The following is a 13,572-nucleotide window of genomic DNA, read 5'->3' on the forward strand; positions in this document are numbered from 1 at the left end:
TTGCTTACGTCACTGTCGTGAGACATTCTCGCAAAAAATCACGGTTTTAGTAACGCAGTAACGCAGCGTTCCTACGGGAAAGTAACGGTAATCTAATTACCGTTTTTGGATGGATCCCCTGCTTAACCCAGCGAGCTATACTGGTGCCCCAAAGTATCAGTCTCATCTAACACCTAATGAATGAAAAACAATACAACACAAGTAAATCCAAACCATCGGTGAATCATTTTTAAACTCTCTTCCATCCGACCGTGTCACCTTATTAAGACTCCTCTTGGTCGTAGACATGCAGTCTGATATTTGAATTTCACGTATTTTTTTTTTGTTTGTTTATTTGTTTCAACTGAATTCAAAAGTTGCCACATATTGCTCTTGCTGTGTACTGCCCAAACATTTGGACAAATATTTGTCCTACAACAGATGTTATTGCTCACAGAGCTCTGATCTTAGGTCTGTTTAGGATAACAAAAAGCTGGAAAAGATCTAAGATAATTTTATGGGACATATACTGCAAAAGCATTAAGAAAACTTTCATTCTCTTGTCCATACTTTTACCCGCATGACTCTATGCTCCCATCCAGTCTTTATTTAGTAGTCATTTGCTTCTCTTTGTGACTAATGAGCTCAGACTGAGGTTACATAAAGCTTCTGTTTCAGTGAGGCTGTAGCAGAAGGGTCCGGACAGGTATGCTCCTTGCCTGTCACAGCTCGTCAGATGGAGCCGTAGCGAGATGCCATTATTCGTTTTGTAGAAAGTAAAGGGGCACATAAGGAAGTTTCTTAAACATACTGAGAGAAAAAAATATATAAATCTTAAAAAAAAAAAAAAGTACCTGCAATAAAAAAGTGACCTTAGAACATGTGTAATGAACCGCTGATCTGTACCATAAGTCATCCTTGCGGGGGTTGTCGGAACTGTATGCGCAGTCGCACTAAGGACAGATGTGATCAGAGGCATGCCCCGTAACGCGTATAGAGCAGTCTGTCGCGGCAGGAATAAGTTGTACAAAGTCCATGTAAGTTACGATAATACTTTGATAAGTATGATAAGTGTGTTTCTAATGTAAGGTATGTTGCTGCGTTTGTATTGTGAGCTATCTGAAAACCCTTTTATTCTTTATTTACGTTACTTACATCCATGTGCTATTTTTTAGCTAGACATGTGTGTCATGCAAGCTAGCAGCACCCCATGAGAAACGGGCCGAAGTGTTTAAGTGTTTACCGGAGTTTTGCACCCTTGGCAAGCGGACTGAGGTATGTGATGAGAGATGATCTGTTGTTATATTTTATTTAACTGAACTGTGTAATCCCTTGATGCTGTTTGAAGTAACCCCTTTTGTTTTATTTAATCTGTGACTGTATATCTCAGAATTACTTGTTTGAACTTGTATTGGCCTACATCAGCAATGAGGCACGGCGATTCCATGTGTTTGTCGCAAATCGTGTTCAGCTAATCCGAGAAACCACAAACCCTGCTCAGTGGCACTATGTGGATACGGCAGAAAACCCAGCTGACCACGCTTCGAGAGGTCTATGTGCAGGGGACATTCTGTCAACGAACTGGTTATCGGGTCCTAAATTTCTATGGAAACCTGAGATACACCCAACACTACATTTTTCACCAGATTTGCTAGTCTGTGACCCTGAAGTTAAATCGGTGAAAACCTTTGCCACCCATGCCAATGAGCAAAATGACATTCTGAACCGTCTAAGCCGCTTTTCCAGCTGGACAACGCTCATCAGAGTAGTTGCAAGAATTAAGAGACTAGGCATGAAGTCAGATCGTGTCAGTAGCATTGTGACGGTAGAGGAAAGGAGAAAAGCTTGTGAACTAGTAATCAGTCTGGTTCAGCGACAAGCCTTTTTGCAAGACATAAAGACACTTCAGAAGGGCAACTCTCTTCCATGCTCTAGCCCCCTAAGTTGTCTTGATCCCATCTTAGATGAAGGACTTCTTCGTGTAGGTGGAAGACTGACAAAGGCAACGCTCAGTCGAGAACTAAAACACCCGGTTATCCTTCCAAAGGAAAGTCACATTACAAGACTAATACTGTCTCATTACCATGCCACCATCTGTCATCAGGGTCGCAGTCAAACCCTAGCAGAACTCAGAGCAAATGGGTTTTGGGTGCTTGGGGGAAGCAAAGCAGTTGCCAAGTTAATACATAAATGTGTGCAATGTCGAAAACTTCGGCGCCCCACCGAGGAGCAACGCATGGCAGAGCTCCCGAAAGAAAGGACTGAAGCCTCCGCTCCTTTCTCGTACTCTGGTATGGATTGCTTTGGTCCATTTTCCATCAAGCGGGGCCGTAAGGAGTACAAAAGGTATGGGCTTATCTTTACATGCCTGTCTTCACGTGCTGTTCATATCGAGATGCTAGAAGACCTATCAACAGATGCATTCATCAATGCCCTTAGATGCTTCATCAGCCTCAGAGGAGCTGTTTGCCAACTCCGCTGTGACCAAGGCACAAACTTTGTAGGAGCCAGAAATGAGTTCAGAGAGGCTCTCAAACAATGTGACATGCAGGCACTGGAGGCTTTCCTGGCAGACAAACAGTGTGAGTTTGTTTTCAATGCTCCTTCTGCAAGTCATGCTGGTGGCATCTGGGAACGCCAAATTAGGACCATTCGTAATGTGCTAAATGCCACTACTGCTCAGTGTGCAGGAAGACTAGACGATGCCTCTCTTAGAACTTTGTTTTATGAGGCCATGGCTATTGTAAATAGCCGCCCCTTGACTGTGGGCAGTATCTGTGACCCAAAGGCACCTGAACCTCTTACTCCGAACCATCTTATACTGATGAAGTCCAAAGTTGCTCTACCACCACCTGGGAAATTTGTGAGAGAAGACTTGTATGCAGCGAAGAGGTGGCGTAGAGTACAATACTTAACTGAGCAGTTCTGGGGTAGGTGGAAAAGAGAATACCTCATGAATGTCTCCACAAGACAGAAGTGGCACAAAACCCGCCGTAATCTAAAAGTGAATGACATTGTTATCATCAAGGAAGATATGTTACCAAGGTGTCAGTGGCAACTGGGGCGTATCGTTGAAACTATCGAAGGCGATGATGGTTTAGTCCGTCGGGTCAAAGTTCAAGTAGGAGTCCAAAGTCAGACCAAGAAACAGGACCGTGCTTTCAAGCCCCCCATCATCGAGCGGCCTATTCAAAAACTGGTGGTTCTTGTTGAAAGAGAATAATAACAACCATGTTATTATCTGAGAGGAACTGACATACTGACATAAACAATGTAACAGTCCAGGTGGCACCTGCTCTATGATGTTTGTACACCTGTATATTGGTTGAAGTGGTCTCATTTTGTTGTTGTTCAAATCATGTATGATTAGCTAGTTTGTAAATCATAGCATGATTGGTGGGAGTGTAATGAACCGCTGATCTGTACCATAAGTCATCCTTGCGGGGGTTGTCGGAACTGTATGCGCAGTCACACTAAGGACAGATGTGCTCAGAGGCATGCCCCGTAACGCGTATAGAGCAGTCTGTCGCGGCAGGAATAAGTTGTACAAAGTCCATGTAAGTTACGATAATACTTTGATAAGTATGATAAGTGTGTTTCTAATGTAAGGTATGTTGCTGCGTTTGTATTGTGAGCTATCTGAAAACCCTTTTATTCTTTATTTACGTTACTTACATCCATGTGCTATTTTTTTAGCTAGACATGTGTGTCATGCAAGCTAGCAGCACCCCATGAGAAACGGGCCGAAGTGTTTAAGTGTTTACCGGAGTTTTGCACCCTTGGCAAGCGGACTGAGGTATGTGATGAGAGATGATCTGTTGTTATATTTTATTTAACTGAACTGTGTAATCCCTTGATGCTGTTTGAAGTAACCCCTTTTGTTTTATTTAATCTGTGACTGTATATCTCAGAATTACTTGTTTGAACTTGCCTGAATTAACTTAAGCTCATTGTTATAGTTCAAAGGGTACTGTACGGGTATCAATTTTTTCTTATTTTATAGTTTTCACGGTGCTCAACGTCCAGAGAATGAGCCGTGTGTGGTGAGGAAATAAATGGCTGCACCCGTTAGAGACTCTTCTGTCGTTCTTGATGCCAAGGGCTGCTACAACATGTGTTTTTTGATTAGTAATTGTAATAACAGTGTTAAGCTTTCTGAAAGTACAAAGATTCATTTTCGAAAGTTCTTCTCTAACTTCAAAGATTCTACCTGCTATGCACCAGCCAGAGCTCTGGACATAAACCTGCTCTCTGATTTATTTAAAAAAAAAAAAAAAAAGCAGTATTAGATCTTGAAACCTCAAACTGTTGTTAAGTTCAAGCATACAAACAACGTGGTTACAATAATAATCATGGATTTGACTGGGAGTTGAAAGAGTCCTATCTTAAACTCCAGTGTTTTATGGACCCTTCATCAACCCTGAGGTACTAATAGCTCTGAATCTGTGGCCTTAAGCAGCTCTGTATATCACTCGAGTTCCTCTTCTGCTCCTTGTAATTAACATGACTGCTAGTGATTTCTAGCACAAGTTCACAAGTAAAGATAACTAGATCACAGTAATGTATTTGTATAGTTAGGAGTGCAGTTAAATCAACATCAAAGCTTATGTATGTGTATCAGGCAACTCCTTCAAAAATTATCAGCTACTGAGCACATCATGCTTGAAGTCCATTCAACAAAATTAATTTATATACAGTGTTGGAAGGTTACTTTTAAAATGTATTCCACTACAGATTACAGAATACATGCCCCAAAATGTATTTTGTAACGTATTCCGATACGTTACTCAATGAGAGCAACGTATTCTGAATACTTTGGATTACTTAATATATTATCATGCTTTTTACAACTACATGAATGTGATTTATTACTATTGCAGAAGGTTACTCGCCATACCAATACCAACTAGATTTTAATTCTTAATATAAAATGAGTAAAAGTAGGTTGACATTAGGGTAAGGCTGCACTTTTTGCAGCGATCTCGTATAGAAAACTATTCCGCGGCTCTGAAACCATAGTAAAGAAACCTCTGGCTAATACGCCGGGTTCCGTGTCGGGCTCGTATATGGGCTCAAAATGTGGTCTTAAATATTTTGTACTTGTAAATCAGTTTTGTATGTGTAAAAAGAATTTGTGTGTGTAAAAAAGATTTGTGTGTGTGTAAAAAAGATTTGTATGTGTAAAAAGGCAAAAAAAAAAACCTGCAAGTTACAAGTACGAATTTTGACCCTATTTTTCTTCCTTTCATCCGATTGGCCAATGTCATGTCAATCACAAATGTAACAATCCAATCAGAGAACAGATGGGTTTGGCTGTCGGAGGGGCGCTTTTTTGAACTGCAGGTCCTTGAAGGGTAATACAATTTGAAGCTGGAGGATCGCTATATAAATATCCGATAGCAGCTAGGTCCCCTAACTTTCAGCAGCTGTTGAAAGGATAAAGTTGTGGTATATCAGTGGTTAGAAATACCATTATTACTTTACCATTATTACTTTAGGATTAGTTTAACTGTGTTAAACTAACCCGGGTCAGCCCTGAATGTGTTAAACTTTAACACATTCAGGGCTGACCCGGGACCATTGCTGTGAGTCACAGTGCGCAGCATAAAAGTCCTTTCACATCGGTTGCAGGACGTGCTGCTAATGCTAACTAAAAGCAAAGGATCCAGAATTTGTTGTGCTGGCTGCTGGGCTCTGTGGGTTTTTGCAGCAGCTCTACCTGTACTAGATGCACCTGCTCCTTGTTGTTTTTATCTCTGACTTTATGTCCTTTACAAGAGTTTCTGTTTTTTTTGCTAGTTCTTCAAATGTTCAATAAAAACATGTATGCTAATTCATAACGAAGAAAGCTTTGTAATGAAGACTGTCATTTCCAAAACACTGCCCGCCCCCACCCCGCGGTCCACAGCGCTGTTGAAAAGGCTGTGGAAGTCCCTGTATTAAACACGTAGACCTGTGACACAAAAATCACCAAACTCGGACGACCACAGACTGTTTTCCTTCGTGGTGATGAAGGAAAACGCTGGGTTGGCATGTAAAAGGGCATTTATTCCCTTCAAAGACCTGATGCTCCGTAAAGCACCCCTCCGACAGCCAAACCCATCTGTTCTCTGATTGGATTGTTACATTTGTGATTGACATGACATTGACCAATCAGATGAAAGGAAGAAAAATAGGGTCAAAATTCATCCTTGTAACTTGCAGGGGGTTTTTTTGGCTAAGTCCACACACAAATCTTTTTTACTCACACACAAATTCTTTTTACACATACAAATCTTTTTTACGCACACACAAATTCTTTTTACACATACAAATCATGATTTACAAGTACAAAATATTTATGACCACATTTTGAGCCCATACTCGTAGCCGAAAACTAGCTTTATTTTGTTGTCTGGGTCAAGTTTGAGACAGAGTGAGGCGTTGAAAGACTGCTCCAACTGAACTTATTGTTTCGGAGGAAAACATGAACACGGTGTACAGTCGAGTCTTAATAGCTTACTTACAGCTGGGCTCGTCAGGCACTCTTTTTGGCTGCAGTGGTTATTATTATATTTACATGCTTCCAGCTCCCGTTTCTGCTCGATGACAGCTCGTACTTTTCCACTCCCCTTTTTCTCCCTTCTCGCGTTCAAAGACACATAACGGGTATGGCAGTCCATTCTCCTTGCAGCACGGACTACACTGCCCATGGGGCTACATTCTTTAGGGCTATGCCTGAAACTCTCTGCCTTCATATTAAATAAATTTTGTGAATAATTAAAAAAAAAAAAATTCTTCACGTCATTATGCGGGCGAAGTGGAGACACAGGCATTAGAGCCTCTTAATGCGTGTTTTGTTTTGGTTTCCACCAGCATGGAAGCTAAAAATAGAGAGGGCATAGCCTAACATATGAAACAGGAAAACGTGTAATCCATTTATTTCAACAAAGTAACTGTATTCTGAATACTACCTTTTTAAATGGTAATGTAATAGAATACAGTTACTCATATTTTGTATTTTAAATACGTAACGACAGTACATGTATTCTGTTACTCCGCAACACTGTTTACATAGCACAAAATCACGACAACAGTCACATCAAGCCGCTCTATTTTTTAAGGTAAAGACCCTACAGTAACGGAGACAAGATCCCAACAATCAGATGATCCCCGTGAGCAACCCAGAGTCGAAACAGTGGATTCCCTACAGCTGTTAGTGGTGCTGAGATGTTGCAAATACTTACAGAAAAGTAATTTTTTCACAAACACATAAATATCTAAAAATCTACATATGTAGTCATATAGTGACTGACAGTTTGTTAAGACAGCGGATAAATTTATTTGAAAATGGTTGGCTAATTTACCAAATCATCCCCAGGAGTTTGGATAAGCTAGCCAACCTCAAATACTCATGATGTGATTTTTCACGGTGAGTCAACAGGCATGCTAATTTAAGCTAAGGTTGGCCAGAGAAAAAGAAAGCTCAAACTGATTTGATCTCAAAACCTTCTGTGAATTAAATGTTATTCACTTAGATAAAACTGACTTTCTTCTGACTAATCTTAGCTTACTTTCCTTTCACTAGCAGACTAATCTTGGTTATTGGTATTAAAATTCTACATGAAACCAAATTAGTGACCACTTTTATCTCTATGTGGAGTTGAGTCTGAGTTGAGTTGGGATACGATTGTTTAATGATTAATAGCCTCTATTTTTAAGTAAATCGATGGCTAGCATAGCACATGGTTGAGCCTGGAAGCAGATAAATGGCACTATGGCACTTAGCAGGAAGTATAAGCCTAGTGCTATTCATGGAAACTTTCATCCTTCATGTACAAATCAATACACAAAGGAAGGTATATTTTTTTAAATTTGCATCATGGTTCATTCATGTTGAGAGCATTTCTTCCACTGAAGAAGAACATCTGACTTGGAGTGTCCCGGCCTCATACTGAGACACCAGGTCAGAAGGTCACCAGAGACTGCTCTTCCTCCTCCTCGCCATCACTCCATCCTGCTGCAGGCGCTCCATCTATTTTACTCTCTAAATAACAACAGCAGCTCATTTCTCAGTTCCGAGCAGCCGATTCGGCTGCTGGAACGTCAGTCCGGATTAAACCATGCTGAGGTCTGATCTCGTTTTAGCTCTGGCCTCCAGGCTCCAGCTCACATCAGACAGTCTGCTTCAGAAAAGCCAGGCGTCCACATTGGAGAAAGAGCCCCTGAGGGTGCTCTGAAAATATTAATGAGACACAAACTGACATCTCATTTAAAACCGCGACCTAAAGTGGACTCACCTGCAGTCCTGAGCTGGTGTGATTAACTCAACAGACAGGAAATCTTTCTGCGAGCTTGAGTAAAAATGTAGAGCAGTAGTTTTAATATCTTGTTCCTACCTGTTCTGAATCTTTTGAGTAAAACTGCTGAAAGCACAATATTACATTTACATTTGATATTTTATTTTTCAAAGGATTTTAACTCTTAAATATGAAGAAGCTTTTTTTTCCTTATATATTTATTTCCGAAACACTTCAACTGAGACACTTTCTTGCTGGACAACATGGATACTGAGGCCTTTGTTCGCAGTACAACAACAAGTGCAAAGCAGTCAGTCTTGGCCGCATGGACTGTGTGTGGGCGTCTCCAAGCTCACCTGCTATTTCAGTTCATGTTGATGCAAAAACAGGGAAAAAATCTGAATATAGAGTGGAACATAAAATGGGAGGGTGTGGTGTGGATCGATATAGTTTACTCTCAGATGGTCACATCGCTCTTTAGCAGCTGAGCCAAATAGAGTGATAAAATGCAGCAAAGCAAATGAGGAAACAGCTCCTTGGGGGGGAATTTATTGGTGGCTGATCGTGCAGAATAGCAAGGCGTAAGCACAAATCTACAAGGGACCATTAGGGGCACATAAAAATCAGGCTTGTCCAGATTAGTGTTTTAAATTTAAAAGAAAAATCACAAAGCATCGACAACAAAATCCCAAATCAGTGATCGTGATCATACTACAACAATAGACTGCAAAATAATGTCACGGTCACCAGAACATTAACCAATTAGTTTTGGAATCAACATTAATGTTTTGGCCAAAGTTAGGCACAGTGTGACAATGCAATGCAAATGAAGACACATTTCCCTGAAATAACCCAATACAGTTTTTACCCTAATTTAGTTTTAATGTTAGCATTTTGGCTAACTGACCATCTTTTGACCTGAAATCTCAATAATATGAGAGTTTAATCACTTTTGTGTGGACTTTTCTAGTGCATATTTGAAGAATTGCAGGCATATAGATGGATGGATGGATGGATGGATGGATGGATGGATGGATGGATGGATACTGGATTTAGATGAAAACTAAAACTAAAGTGAAGCCATGGAAACAGATGAGAAAATGGCAAAAGCAGCTGAACCAGTCAAAACTATTCTGTTCATTAACCCTCATTAAACCACTAAGAAGATTTAATATGCTCTGTGTGTGTGTGTGGCCGTGTGTGTGTGTGTGTGTGTGTGTGTGTGTGTGTGTGTGTGTGTGTGGCCGTGTGTGTGTGTGTGTGTGTGTGTGTGTGTGTGTGTGTGTGTGTGTGTGTGTGTGTGTATTCTTCACAGCAGTGTGTGTCGATGCATTTAGACAGCTGCCTTTTCCTCGCGGCTACACTGCTCGAAGCCTACAGAAACACACACACACATTCATATGGATGCTGTTTGTGGGCTGGCAGTGTGCTGCTGGCTAATCACACGCTCACGCTTAGTTCTGCGCTGTGAAACACACCGATAGATCAGTTCTGATTTAAAATATATATATTTGTGAGTTTATGTGTGAACATTTTGGGTTTTGTTGGAGGTCACTGTGATGAAGAAAGATGGCCCGAAGTCTTGTCTTATTCCCCTTTTTCTGTGGGGAATAAGCAGCACCAGTCCACTGCAAGAAATGAGGAAACTAAAGTAGGATGGTGGAAAGAGGACTGTCCCCTCACCAGTGTAGCGTAGAGTTATTTGGTCTCAAACCTGTCCAATTTTTTTTAAACAAAACAAACAAACAAATAAAACAAAAAAAACAATGCCAATGTCAAAATGCCTTAAAACGTATTCACATGGCCAGCAAAAACATCATGTGACTTCATGATTTTTAACATCAGTAAACATTCCCTGGTGAGTTTATGATCTCTGTCACTAGTTTCAAGTCTTCTTTAACAAAACTTTGGTCTTTTTATTATTTTTCTCATTGATTTTTGTTTTCGTTTGCAGGTACTTCCTCATTATTGTATTCAATTTCAATTCAGTTCAGTTTTATTTATATAGCGCAAAAGAGCAACAACAGTTGCCTCAAGGCGTTTTATCTTGTAAAGTAAAGATCCTATGATAATGCAACATTAATTTATTAATTGTAATTATTTAAAAATGATCATTTATTAATTTATTTCAGGTCATTCTTTAAAACACGAGCTACAGCTCTGAAGAACTACTACTTGATTCCCAGCTCAAAATGATCCTTCTTTTTCTCATCCTGGTCCTTGGTGTGACCCCTCAGTTCATTCTCAACCTGAAACAAACAGTTGTAGCTCCTCCCCCTTTCAGGCTATTTTGTTGTGATTGGCTGCTTTCCTTAACAAAAGTAAAAGACCAGAATGTGGGTGGGGCTTATGTGCCTAAGATGACCGTGTCATGTATATCTTCTGTCTTTGAGAGATCACATACAGAGCCAAGAATTGAAAAGACTGCCTGAAGCCTGAGCTTTGGGCTCACAGGGATTACTTGCTCATACTTTGACCTCATTATTTAAAACTTTGGACATGTCTAATACGAACATCCACCACTGGAACAGGAGTTAGATGAAGAAAAGGTTCACTTTAAAATACTTTAAAGCACTTTTTCTTTAAGCCTCATTCCTTTACTATAAGTTTTCTATTGTTCCATGACATTTTAAATGTAGATACCTATAAACAGGGTTCTTTTTATATCAAGTCATAAGACACTCAAGATACTATGAAGGGTTTCAAGCTGAAGCATGAGAATCGTCCCTTTTGTTTGCCATATTTAACAGGACATTTTGTGGGCTCAGGGTCGCTCCATATGAGGACATAAAGTGGACTAATGCTGATAGTGCGTTTGGTGATGGATGAGGGGAAGGTCAGTGCACTGACTGCAGAGGAACACGAGCAGATCCTCTTCCCTCTGTGGGAGATGTGAGGTTTGTCTCTGTCATTAGCATTAGTGTCGGTCTGAACGCGGCACATTAGCTACAGGTTTTACTGCGCTATAATTAATCCTCTTCACGCTCATCTATAATTCATGGAGGTGTTTTTTCTTTTTTTTACCCCCTTTCTTGGATTTGGAACAGAGAGAGAGGCTTATTTAAATTTTAAACAGTTTGAGGAAAATAAGGTGGTGGTGTGTATGTGTGTGTGTGTGTGTGTGTGGGGGGGGGGGGGGGGGGGGCTGTAATTAAACACGCTTTTAATGTTTAATTTTGTTTTTTAATCTTCAAGTTTTCCCCCGCTGCATGTCTCTGGCCTGTGGGGGGAGACTCGAGTTAACCTTTAATCCTCCAGAGCACAATAAACATGTGAAAAGCAACCCAGAATAACCCAAAGAACAAGAGTGAGATTCAAAATGTGATTAAAGATGCAGAAAGACTAAAATCCTCAGTGTTCAATCCTTTTAAATTTGTCCTCATAAATATTTAACATCATAAAGCCTTTTCAAATTAAAACAAGCCTTCGTTTCACACCAATCTGATGGCTGGAAAATCAAGTTTTCGCCACAATTACTGAGAACTGGATGATTTATCCTCCAAACATGTGGACCAGCTGATTATACGCATCAAAACAAACATTATGTTGGAGTTTCTCTCTGCTTGTAGTCCTGGACAAAGTTTATATCCTCTGCGTGCATCATCATTAATAGTTACAAAAATACGTTTGTATAGAGTCTGTAAAAAACTGAGTACATCCCATCATTCAGCAGTTTGTAGAGTTTCCTGTATGACTGCATCAGTCTCTCACATGACTGTGAAGGAATATTGGCCGGCTCTTTCTACGGGAAACCCTTCCAAACAAACGTGTCATGCACTGTCATGCACTTCACCTTTTAACGTACTAACTGAGGCCTGTAGAGTTTGAGTCATATTTTGGGGCATATTTGCTGGGACAAGATTGGCAGCTTTCTTTGATGTTGTTCACTTGTGAATCTTTCTAACTGTAGACTTCAGATTATTTGGAGATGGCCTTTATAAACCTTCCCAGAGTTATTGTTTCATTAAGAACATTGCTGATGTCTGCTGATGATTTTACCTTGGCCTTCTGTTGACAGACAGCTGAGATATCTAGACCTGCAAAATCCCAGAGTGACTGCTTTTAAATAGAGGTGCTCACACTTGCTGGCGATCATTTAATCAATTGAATTGATTATCAGCACCTGACTGATGCTTATTCTCTTAATTTCTATTGAAGCAATGAGTTTCCACAAGACTGTAAGTAAAAAGAACCCAGAACTCAGCTTGGTTTAAAAGCCAAAGAAAAATAAAGGAGAAGTTGATCATAAACCAGCAGAGATGCATTTGTAATCAGGGAGTCTATGAATGCAAGTTTTTATGTCCATTTTAAATAATGTTACTTTATTAACGCTTCAAATGAACACCCCGGACAACTGCCCTGAGGTATTTCAAGATTGGCAAGCCATGCAGCCAGCATGTTGTACAGTTTTTGAGATGAAGTGCATCCTGGATTCAGACTCTTCTTGTCTGAAGTTCTCTTTGGAAGAGGTGCAAATAATCTAAACTATCAAAGAAGTCCAAGACTTTCTCTTTTTAAATTTGATTTAAAATGCCTTTTCTTCCCACAGCATGGTCACATGTAACCTAAAAAGCAGTTTGTTTCGACCTTTATCAGCTAGTTAAACCGAACAGCTCCTTTCTTGTGGTGTTCCTGCAGTGACAAGCCTCCAAGGAAAAAATTATCAAAATATGAGGAAATTATTTTAAAAAAAGAATACTGACAAGGATCCATGTACACAAAATTCAACCGAGTGATAGTTTACGATGTAAAGGTGTGTTTCCACACATTTTGTCCTGCTGTGGGATGAGTTTGGCAGTCTTCTTGTAGATCTGAATGTGATACTTTGCTTGGCAGAAAGTTCTAAAGTCTAAAAGCTTTTTTTGAACAGTTGTTAAGTCAGTGGACAAACTTACTTAATTTCTTCAAAGCTTTGGCACTGCTGTGATCAAATAATTACAATACATAAGAAGAACTTCAATCGAATGCGTTCTGTACACAATAGCAATTCATCTTACATGCACAAAAATATAAAACCTCTTCTTGAACATTTAAAAACAGGAGGCTTCCACCCAGGGATGCATTCAGTACCGAAGATCAAGCTAATAATAGTTTTTACTCAATAATTGTTTTACAAATCAAACCCTCGTACTTTTTTTTTCTTCTCAAAACCCCCAGGAGCAGATCAGAGTCTAATCAACATGGATGTTTAAAAGAATCACTCTCAGAAACGCTCCAACATCCTCCTGCTCGGCGTTACAGAGCCGTGAGTCACTGCACTGAAGGAACCCAGCGAGGGATGAAAGCGGTATTAGTGCCGGTTAATTCGTCCTGA

General features: G+C 40.0%; 1 long non-coding RNA gene across 1 annotated transcript; it reads left to right on the forward strand.

The window, feature by feature from the left end:
- Window positions 1–3,471: 3,471 nt before the first annotated feature.
- On the forward strand, window positions 3,472–4,076 carry LOC146665629 (uncharacterized). Its single transcript, XR_014912399.1, has 3 exons — window positions 3,472–3,536; window positions 3,676–3,775; window positions 3,983–4,076. It is a non-coding gene; the product is annotated as an uncharacterized LOC146665629 (long non-coding RNA).
- The last annotated feature ends 9,496 nt before the right edge of the window (window positions 4,077–13,572 follow it).

This window comes from Rhamphochromis longiceps, linkage group LG7 (assembly GCF_057381845.1).
Source record: "Rhamphochromis longiceps isolate RC_006_pf linkage group LG7, R_longiceps_female_GT1.1, whole genome shotgun sequence".
NCBI lineage: Eukaryota > Metazoa > Chordata > Actinopteri > Cichliformes > Cichlidae > Rhamphochromis > Rhamphochromis longiceps.